The sequence below is a fragment of the Tachypleus tridentatus genome, chromosome 1 (genome assembly GCF_004210375.1).
Source record: "Tachypleus tridentatus isolate NWPU-2018 chromosome 1, ASM421037v1, whole genome shotgun sequence".
Lineage (NCBI taxonomy): Eukaryota > Metazoa > Arthropoda > Merostomata > Xiphosura > Limulidae > Tachypleus > Tachypleus tridentatus.
The window spans coordinates 41,438,232-41,450,237 of record NC_134825.1 but is presented as its reverse complement, the minus strand read 5'-3'; positions in this window follow the sequence as shown (position 1 = coordinate 41,450,237).

Genomic DNA, 12,006 nt, shown 5'->3' with positions numbered 1-12,006 from the left:
ATGTCATATGCTTTCTTTGTGCCAAGGCAGAAAATAGAGCCTTTTTACAAGGAAATTGGAGAAGCCAGTGGAGTATACCTTCATATCCACCGGTTTTTGCAACTGGAAAAAGGCAAAACAGAAATTCAAAGAACACCAATCCTCCTCTCAGGACAGATTCGCTATATCTCCAGAAGGTCACTTGATGTAACTCTAGTGACACAGATAGCCATTTGTGTAGCTATGTATATAACGACTATGCAACAACTTTCTTTCACAAAATGAACATTTATCTTAGTTAAGGCCCATTTCATTATATCATAAAAAACAAACTTTATTTACCTAACTTATAAAATCTGGTGTTTTCAACTAAAAGGTCACCAAATTATTATTAACTACTATTGAAGTTTGTATAAAAGTTGAATTGCACATGAACACTCTTTCAGTTCATTTAGGCTTAGATAAGATATAATTAAAACTGTTTCCATACAAAATAAAACTAGTGTTCATACACATAAGTGATGTTAAGTTTCAACAATAATACAAAGAACAATTTAATAAAGAAAACAAAATATGATGCATTATTCTGTGTTTTTTTGTTTTATGATGATGGCATATTTTCTCTAACTGATGGTATGTAGCAGGCAATCCATATATATAGATAAGTGGCACATGAAAATATCAGCAAGAAGCAGATATAAGCTAATAATCCACCTAATTAAGTTGTATTTAACTCCACGTTTAGAACAACCACACACCTCATACTTTAGGAATATTTAAAGTTCTCAACTCCAGAACTACAGATTATGAACACATTATTTTTGAAAAAGCCTCTCCATTTTTAATGGTTTCTAAACATTAAATAATACAAACTCCTCCATGTTTTCATTAATATAATGAATTCCAGATTTTCAGTGTTTTTACTTTATTTTACTTGAAATGGGTGGTAATGTTAAAGTAAGTAAGTTTTGAGACACATGCCTTTGTACTCGTGTAGTTCCAAATGGAGAAGACAAAACATCTGCAATTTACTTGTTCCATATCAATGTTTAACTTACAATATTTCAGTGGCCTACAAAATTTAAATTACTGCATTACATGTGAATATAATCTTTCATCAAAACTTTGTCTCTCATCAGTTTGGCTGGAATATATATCCATGCTTTTCTTTTATTTATTTAAATAGTTGCTGTTATATTTTTATTTTTATTTTATGCTGTTGTTCTTTATGTCTTCATTTTTACTTCAATTTTAAATTTTTAAACATTAATAAAAAGTAAGCTCTTTTTCATTTGTGTAAATCATTGAGTATTGTTCAATCTTGAATTGATTATTTTGTGGTAAACTTATGATATGCAATGAAGTAAAACCAATTACATCACATAGCTATGTATTGTACTGTCATAACTTGACAAAGAAACCAGGTTTTACATATGCTTATTAGCAAAAATACAATTACATGCCAAATGACCTGCCAATACACTTTGTTGAAATAAATTATTATAGATTATTTGAAGATGTATAAACAAGAATTATTTCTGGTTGAAATGTATAATCAATACGAGGAAGAAAGGAAGTTTCACAGCAAAAATAAAATAATGTCACTCTCAAACTGTATTTATGACTGTTGGCTTTAGATATTTGGAAATTATAAAATAAATTGTGTATTGCAGTGAATTTTACATTTTTTTAATACAATATTAACATTGGAACTAAGCAACAAACATATATAAAATGAACAGATTTGTGGCAATGATAATCCTCTCAGGGTAGGTGCTGCCAACCAGTATTACAGCCAAAGAGTAGGAGTAAATAGAATTTCAACTTTCTCATTATTTGAATGTCTCCCCATTTCTTTTTTTGTAAATGTTTAGGTTTTAAAATTTATAAAACAATTGAATTACAAACAAGATTATAAAATCTGGGGCAAAAATAAAATCAAAATTGATTAATAAATCTAATGGAATGTTCCTTTGGATAAAATTTCAGCAACTTCAAGATATTTATTTGCCTTGCTTTATAAACAAAAATGGTTCCACATTAATATTGCTCATAAACGTTATCATTGTTTGACAATACCCAGATTCTTAAAAGCTATATTTTTTACTTGAATACATAGTTCTATGCTTCATCTAAAATGTTTTCCAGCAACTATATAGTAAAGCTATAATAAAGATAAAAACAAGGCTTTATATAATATTCATACACATAGATGTATTGAAAGTATTGATGAACAATAGAACAATAAATCAATATTTGACCAGTGTGTTTATAGCAACAAATAATAGTGTAAAATATTAGGTATAGAAGTTTATCAAGTTCAAAATTTTATAAATGAACCCACAACTTTAAATAATAACATAGCTTTGCTACAATTACATATGGTCTGAAATTGTTACAATCTTTGCATTATCCCATCATTTTTGTTTGCTTTTATAAACTGACTCCATCTGTTTTCTCTGTAACTTAATTTTTTCTTAAATGTTTGAGTTTTATAAATTTTTATGTCTAATATTTTACCATCTTCAATATAGCTTGCTGAAAAATGATAAGCTATGTTACAGTGTTTACTACATTCAACTTTTTATACACACTTGTATTTGTTTGTCGTTACAAGGAATTGAGAACAAACCTTGTAAGGTTTCTTTTCTTTTTGCCACAAATGAATTTCTCCTACCATATTTTGAGCACTGTTTGTTCAAATTTGCTGTAAGTTCACAGTTCTTGCTGTAGATTATGGGATTAATTATTTTTGCAATGGAATTTTGGAACAATTTAGACATTATTTGTGTGGGCTTCCCAAATGTTTGTACATACTGATATCATGGTTATCAAGGGTCAGGAATCCAGTGATAGTACATGAAGTAGAAAGTTTGTATATTTTGTACATAAGGTATGTTACCACTGTAATGATAATGTTAGTGACAGTATTGGTTAAATTGTTTAATACTTATGTATCTTTTATATTATCAGAATTATTTAGTCACCAATTTACACTTCTTATTCAGGCATTGTATCTTACAGTAACAAATGGAAAGCCAGACATTAAAGAAAAACAATATGTTTGCAGTCTTCCAAGATTTCCAAGACAAATGTTTAGAAGTGATCTAGATAAATAATACACAGCCTCTGAACTGTTAAAGGTATGGTATAAATTATTATTATTTTGCTACGCTATTTTGTTTTACTCTAAACATATCATCCCAATGAAACGCAAGAAAAATAATATCAGTAAATATAAAAATTCACTGTTATGCATCGCTGTTCATCTGATGTGTAAGTTTTAACAATTCTGGTAACTACAGTTACCACAAATGTATCTGCATACCACACATGAGAGAATTGAGATGGATATGGTGTCTCTGGGTTTGAACACGCTTTTAATTTTAAATGCTGACTTAAATCCTAAATGTAGTGTAATTTGTGGGTAACATATCTCGATTATATCCATATTTAAGTTTGAAACTTTCTTTGCTCATGAAAAAAGCGATACAAATTAGCATATATATCGATATGTGTTATTTTTCTACAGATTTTATTTTACTTGTTAGCTGTATGTCTGCTGACTTACAATGCTACAAATCTATTCTCAATACTGCTGATATGGGTATTAAAACTTTAATTAAAATAAACTACAGGACAACGTTTTGACCTTCTTAGCTCATCTTCAGGTTAACTCTTTAACACTTTTTACTTCAAATTGGTTTATTGTAATACATTAATTGTAATAATCATGAACGCTACAAACCAGGTTTTGTTACCGTGGTGGGCAAAGCACAGATAACCCATTGTACTTAACTACAAATAAACAATCACAACTGTTTATGTGATCAGAGGTCAGTCATTACTCTGATTAAAAAATTTATTCTCACGAATGCTTTTACACAAGTTTGCAACTTTCAAAACTTATGTTTCTGCTTTCAACTATAATTTGTAAAGACCTAGCATAGACAGGTGGTAAAGGCACTCAATTCCTAATCCAAGGGTCACAGGTTCAAATCCCCCTCACATCAAACATGCTTGCCTTTTCACCTATGAGGGGTGTTATAATGTAAGGGTGAATCCCACTATTCGTTGATAAAAGAGTAGCCCAAGAGTTGGCGGTGGGTGGTGATAACTAGCTGCCTTTCCTCTAGTCTTACACTACTACATGAAGGACAGCTAGCGCAGATAGCCTTCATGTAGCTTTACGCGAAATTCAAACCAATACTTTGAAAATTAAATGAAAGGTTGAACAATCACTAGATTTCTATACATTTTATTTTGAAAAAAAAGATGATGTTTCGAGCTCACAAACTTCGTCAAATCATACAGTTTTCAACAAAGGCGCATGAGTATAATTCTAAGAACTACATTTACAGTGTTTGAATGTTGGCGATTGTTCAATCTTTCGTTTAATATATTTTGTTTGGCTTTAACTATTCTTTCATAATAGCGTCGTTTTGAATTGAATTTTAGAGTGCTGTTTTTAGAACAGTTGTTCTTTACCTGGGTTTGAGAAACATGCTGAAGTGCGGCTGTTGAACCGCGTCGAGATGCTTGTTGCGCAATCACCTGTCTAATTTTGAGTAAAAATTTCATATATTACAACATTTTGAATTGCCTAACTTTTTTAACTATATAATATTAATACATCAAACTTAAAATTTAAATATCAAAGTTTTCATCGAATTTAATGTATTTTCTCTTTATACATATATATAAATAAATATACTGGAAGAGGAAATTTTTTGGCAAGATAATTTGGCCTCTGAACAGTTCGGTCTCAAGGGAATTCGTCCTCAAGATAATTAGGTTTTGAGATAATTGAATATCAGGATATTTCTGCCTTAATTGATTTGACCATCAAAAATTTGCCTGATAAACCTCAGCAATTACAAAGAGAATTTGTCCACAAGACTTGTATTAAATTAGAAAGACAGATAAAATTTTACCATACTATATATATATATATATATAATGTAAATATATTGACTTTTTATTTAAGTTATAAAATAAAAAAAATATTTCATGAATAAAATATAATTGATTCGTGAAATATCGACTCCGACTCCTATAAAATTGTCTTGACTTCACGACTCTGAAGCACTGGCTTTTACTTCTATGAAGTCAACTTTCACCTCAATACTTTATTAAATACCACTTGTATATTTTTGAGGTCACGACATTTTTTTCACTGTTTTATAATTTTTTATTCAACAATTTTTTGCACCTCTAAAATTCGCTGTCCAGAGCAAGTGCCTCACCATCGTATACTAAATTCGAATTAGAGTCCATGTCAGAATAACGATGTGATTCATCCCTACTAATCAGCATTAAAATTCTATCCGAGACTTCTTGAGGGGTATAGCGCTGTGCCATACTACAGACACACAAGACACTTTTCACACAAAAAGCACTATTTTTGTCTACACAAGATCGAGTGAAGTTATTTATTTTACTATTGTCATTTATTATTCATTACTTATTTTATCTTCATGTCTGCAAGTTTCTGAAACGAAATTTGATACACTTCTGTTTTCTGTTCGCAATATGTCTGCAAAGAAGCATACATACAATGAAGCCTTTCTCAAGATGGGTTTCACAAGTATTGTTCAGAACTCTGTGGTCAAGCCGCAATGTGTCGTTTGCGGAAAGGTTTTGAGTCATGAAAGCATGAAGCCAAGCAATCTGAAGGTGCATTTTGAGTCTCTTCACAGCCAACTGGTGGACAAAAGCTTGGACTATTTCAAGCGAAAAGAAGCTTCTCCAAAGGCCAATGGCATGGACTTCACTGGTCACTTTGCTCGTCAGAACAAAGCAACATAGGAGGCTTCATACAGAATTGCTCGAAAAATTGTACAGATCAAGAAGCTTCATACCATTGGTGAAGATCTGATTAAGCCTTGCATTCTGGAAGCAACGAAGGCAATTCTTGGAGAACAGCAGGCACACCAGTTGAGGACAATTTCCCTGTCAAATGACACAATCAAATGTCGTATCTCGGACATGAGCGAGAATATTCTGCTGCAAGTTGTGACTGCTGTGACAAAGTGGCAGCGTTCAGGTGTAAAATTCAACTTCATCAGAAACGAGTTCAGGACAGTGACACAACGTTCTTCCCTCAGATGACAACTATCCTGGCTTCTATGCCAGAAGCTGAATGCAGTTTCCGTAAAGAGATCTTAGCTCATCTTCTGGCAGTGAGTGACGGTATCGAAAGTTACTTCCCAGGATTTGATGACTGTTGTACTGATGTGTGGATCTTCAGACCCTTTTCAGTGAAGGAGAGTACCATCAGTGATACTGATGTTGCTGCCAAGGTAGAATTTCTTCAAATTTGTGAGGATACTCGGATGAAAGTCGATTTTTCTGAACAAGAGCTTCCTGCATTTTGGGCAAAACTGAAAGACGACTATCCTCTTCTTTCAATGCATGCACTGAGTATGTTGATATAGTCCCCCTCGACCTATCACTGCAAAGCTGGATTCTCAGCAATGATGGATCTGAAAACAACGGCATGCAATAGACTTGTGATTTGACGCCGACATGAGGTGTTGTCTTTCGAGCACTGCTCCTCACCTTGATGTACTTATGGCTGCAAAACAATATCAACCCTCACAATGAGTGAATAAGTAGGTTTCGTATGATGTTCCATAATTCCATGGATTTTGCATTTGTTTAGCAATTGTAGCATTTCTCAAGGTCATTTATTTGTAACATTTTCAATAAATTAGAATCTTTATATGGTTTTGTTTTATTCTATTTTTACGCAAAGTTCACTATTACAAAACTTATTATAGGGGTCACGGTAATACCCTGGAGAGTCTCAGGGGGTAAGACGATGAAAAAGGTTAAGAACCACTGTTTTAGAAGTTGTAAATTGTAATATATTGTCACAAGTTCAGAGTAGAGCTATATATTGTTGTTTGTCACAAGTTAAGTGCAGAGCTATATGTTGTTGTTATTGCCATTAATACAGAAAAATACAACTGTCTCTCTTCAAACAACAATTATCTATCTGATATTGTAGGCACGTCACGTTACTAAGGGTAAAAACCTTAGAAACCAAAAAAATTAACTCTAATCGATCTAAAGTGCAAATGGTGTATTAAAAGTTTTATGAAGTAATCTCTTTTATGAAAATGTTTTCGCTTTTCAGAACATCTTCTAACAAGTTTTTTTATTAAAAGCAATCTGTGCTTGATGGTTGCCATACAATTTGGTGTTGTTATTATTTGTGATATTTCCAAAATTAACATGTTTGGGTAAGTTATAAGTTTCATTTTAAACTATTAGCTTGGTTTGTGTTACTTTGCATAATTTGCAATTACTCATTTACTGTATATTTACACTAATGTAATTGCAGTTGTTGGTCCTACAAATGTTTATAAAGATGTTTATGTCTATTGTTGGTATATATACTAAATTAACAAGTTATTCAACTTGTTATGAACATATTACAAATCTGACATCCTTGAATCACTTTATTTTGTCAGTTATCCTGAGAGCTGCAAACATCAATGCTCAATTGTGGATATCCTTTCAGAGTACTTGAGAAACATTATGATCATCTATGGGGTATTCACGACATTGATATGTCTTGAAGTATGTGTTATAATACTTGAGGAATTAAAGGTGAGATTTTCTCAGTTATTCTGAGTATCCTAAGAGCTGTAACCATAGATGCCCGGTAGTGGACATGCTTCAACAGTACGTAATATACCTTATAATCATCAATGGGGTATTATGACATTGATATGTCTTGGATCATGTCTTCTACAACTTGAGGAATTAAAGGTGAGATTTTATATTTAAATTGCTGTATTTTGTCAGTTATCCTGAGTATCCTAAGAGCTGTAACCATAGATGCCCAATAATGGATATGCTTTTACAGTATTTAATATACCTTACAATCATCTATGGGGTATTTACGATATTGATATGTCTTGGAACTTGTTACAAACATATTATAAATCTGAACTTTCTTGAGATGTTGTACTACTTTCTCTTCCACCCATTTAGGGCAAGAAGTAAAATAGGAAGGATGTGGACTGTTACAGCTAATACAATGTGATTCTAGTTGGCATTCAAAAGCATCATGGTCTTTACCAGCACAATGGACACATGTTAAGGAACCACGGCAAGACGTTTTCGAGTGACCAAATCGTTGACAGTGAAAACATCTAACAGGATTAGGGATATAAGGCCATGCCTTACAATTCAGATATCCTGCCTTGATTGTAGTAGGAGGACGTGATGTTGTAAATGTTAATATTAGAACATTTGTTGGCTCCATAATCCCATCTTTAAGAGTAACAATTTGGTGCACGGCTGTAACACCTTGACTGGTGAAACCTGGTAGGATCTCCGACTCTGAAATGGTCTTTAAATCCCTCTCAACTATAACTCTTCTAGAATAATTCAAAGTAGAAAGAAGAGTAACATCAATGAGTATATCCCCAATGGCCTTCGACTTCAAGAGGAGTTTTGAATGTTGTGATGAAGATGTTTCCACTCAGGGGTGTAGCCAGAAATGGCCATTGGTGGGAGTTTTTTAGTTTGAGTGCTTGATGCAAGCTCCATAGATGCAAAACCATGCTTGGGGGTCTGGGGGCATGCCCCCCATGAAATTTTTTAATAAAAACATAAAAGAAAAGCCTGAATTATGCATTCTTAGACCACCCTTTTAGCAAATTTCAGAATGGCACACTGTAGTATTTGTCTTATTTTTTAATCATAAATAAATATATAGGCCTGTATATATAATATATAACTAAAAGTTATCAGGCCCAGCAAAAAAAAAAAGCTAACAATTTTCTACAGGTTATAAACACAAGTTCATCTGTGCACTTGCAGCTTGATGCAACTTACAAGCAAGAAATTGAACAGAACTGGAAATATTTAATGCCTATTATTGATACTGTATTGCTGTGTGGGAGACAGGATTTAGCTTTGAGGGGAAAATATAATTCTGGTCACAATGTTTGTTGGTGAAACTGATGAGGAGCCCATCAATAATGATGGGAATTTTTGGGCAATTTTGCACTACAGGGCAAAAGGTGATGTCAAGCTTTCAGCAAGCCTTAAAAGTACAAAGAGGAATGCTATGTTTCTGAGTCCTCAAATTCAAAATGAAATCATCAATGCCTGTAATACTCATGTTCTTGATGCTTTGGTCAAAAGGGTTAATACTGCAGAGTGTTTCTCAATATTAACTGATGAAACAACAGATATTTCAGGCATTGAACAGTGTTAGATATTTGCATGCCAATGACAACTCTGTTGCAACGAGAGAAGATTTTTTGCAATTTATACCTCTTTATGATGTGACAGGCAGAAACTTGGCTGATGTTGTCATAATCAATCTGACAAAATATGGTATTGACATGGCTTACCTGCGAGGACAAGGGTACGATGGTGCTACCTCTATGAGTGGGAAATTCAATGGTGTCCAGAGACACATAACTGATCAATTCCCACTTGCACCCAATGTACACTGCAGTGCCCATTCCCTAAACTTGGCAATTTTTGATGCTTGTAAAGAAGTTCCTGTGTGAAATTGCATGTGAGTAATTTCTAGCATTGAAACCTTTCTCAATACACCCAAACAAAAGCACGTTTTGGCTCTTTCGGTGGAGAGTAAAGCACCTGAATAGAAAAAAAAGTTTGAACGGTCTCTGCCCCACCCGGTGGGTTGAGAGTCATGACTCAGTCATTGTCTTTCTAGAATTAATCCATGCTGTTGCAGATGCCCTTGAGATCATATCAGGTTCACAAGACAGAGATTCTGCCATGTAAGCCAATCAATTGTATTCTATAACACAGCCAGAATTCATCATCACTCCACTTACCATTGCTAAATTGTTTTCCTTTAGTTTACCTCTGTGCAACTTACTGCAGCAAACTCAAACTGTGAGGCTCAAACTCTGTGTAGTGAGCTTCAAAGTGACATCATAATGTCAAGGCAGGCTAAAAGACAGATGTACCGTACTAACCCACAAACCACTGGCCCTGAGGAGTACTTTCATATTGTTGTATTTGTACCATTTGTTGATCACTTTCTTTCACAAATATGTTACCATCTATCCAGTCACAAAACTCTCCTTACAAACTTCATGTGTCTACAACCATCAGGATCTACCACAGAATGGTCAAAACCTACAGCACAACAATGTGACCAAATTAAAGAGTTGGTCAATATATACAAGGCCTACATTGACAGCACTTTACTAGCTTTACTACTTTACTACTTAGGGTTTGGTACAAATCACTTGCGAACAACAGACCAAAAAATGTCATAGATACATATGCAATGTGCAATGCAGAAATGTTCCCAGTCATTTCTAGACTGTTGAAAGTATTTGCCACATTGCCTGTGTCAACAAGCTCAGTGGAGCATTCGTTTTCAACTCTCAAGAGACTGAAAACGTATTTGAGAAATATCACCACTGAAGATCAATTGAATGGTCTTGGCCTCATTACACATTCACTGTGATATTAAAGTTGAACCAAACTGTGTTGTAGATGTCCTGGCAAGAACGAATAGGCGTTTGAGCCTTTCATAGATATTCGATTGCATTTTTCTAGTTCTGACAAAACTTGCTGTATTAAAAGTGTTCAATCAGAAATTTGCATATGACCATTTGTTGTGTGAAATTATCTGCCATGCAATCACGAATCTTTATGAAACTTCACAGGTAGCAACTGAACTTGTATAAAAAGTTTAGGTCCGTGGGGGATTAACCCCCAACTCCCCTGGCTACGCCCTTGTTTCCACTAAAATGTCCCCAGACCGTAACGTTTTTCACCAATTTAGGTGAGTAAGCAAGCCCTTCTAAACCCTTCTGAATAAGAAATGGAGATATCTGTCCTGAGGGTTTTTCAGTCAAAAAATGTATAATTAAAAATTGCAGGACAGATTCAAGTTGCAAGTTTGACCATACAGAGTCATCGATGAGCTGTCGTGTGCCAGTACTCATATTTTTCTCTATGCTGTCATGCTTGGTTGATCTTATTTGAAGGGTATCCATAATAATAAAAAAAAAAAGAATATTTCAATGCCCACTGACCCCACTCATCATGAAGTCCTATGAGGGGACACACTACAGTGCCATATAAAGTCACTGTAATGACAACAGGGTTTCGTGAGCACTATATCGAAACACCAGTATCAGACATAATGCCCATCATACCTGTTGAGGTCATCCTATGCTGACATTCAGTTGAATCTGACCCAAACTGACTACCCAATTGATCTTGGGGGGGCCACCCCAAGACTGCCTGTCTACAGGAATTCAAGGCCAAAGTGGTGTGTTGGAGTTGGACCCTTCAACCACTAGGATCCTCTCCACCCCTTCATGGGTCACCATGCATGGCAGGCATGCAGGTGGATGTTTAGATCCCAGAGAAAGTAAACTGAGAGAACAGAACCTTCCTTGGGAGGTCCCCTCAGCATGTACAGGAATCCACATCAAGGGGCATTTTCTATTGAAATATTTATAGAATATATATATATTTATGTATAAACACAAAATATAGTAAAACTCAGGTGGCTTTTGTGAATGGTCAATGCATTGAAATTTAATGTATCTGAAAACAAGTTTCAGTTAGATATCAGCTAAAGTAAATAGAAATGGATGGATCCTAAATGTAATAAAAATTTTTAAAGTACAAACATTTACACAAAAGATGGTGAGGGATACAAGAATTATATCATTTTTTTTCACCAGTAAAATAAGATATTGTATGGGAATAATGAATATAAGAAAAATAAACAAATAGTAAATCATGAAGTACTCAAACTGTAAGATGAGCACAGCCATGCACAACAATGAATTCTTACATTTAATAATATTGCTTTTTGGTGTGTCTCATTAGGATAATAGGTTCAAAGGAAAACAAAATAGCTTAGTGAAATAACAGTACACAAACGATTCACAGCTTCTGAACTCTTAAAGGCATGGTATGATTTTGTGGAAGTGTGTTTAGAGATAGACGGGAGAAACATTTTTTTTTTTTTAATGTCCAGCTTCCCATTTCTGGCTG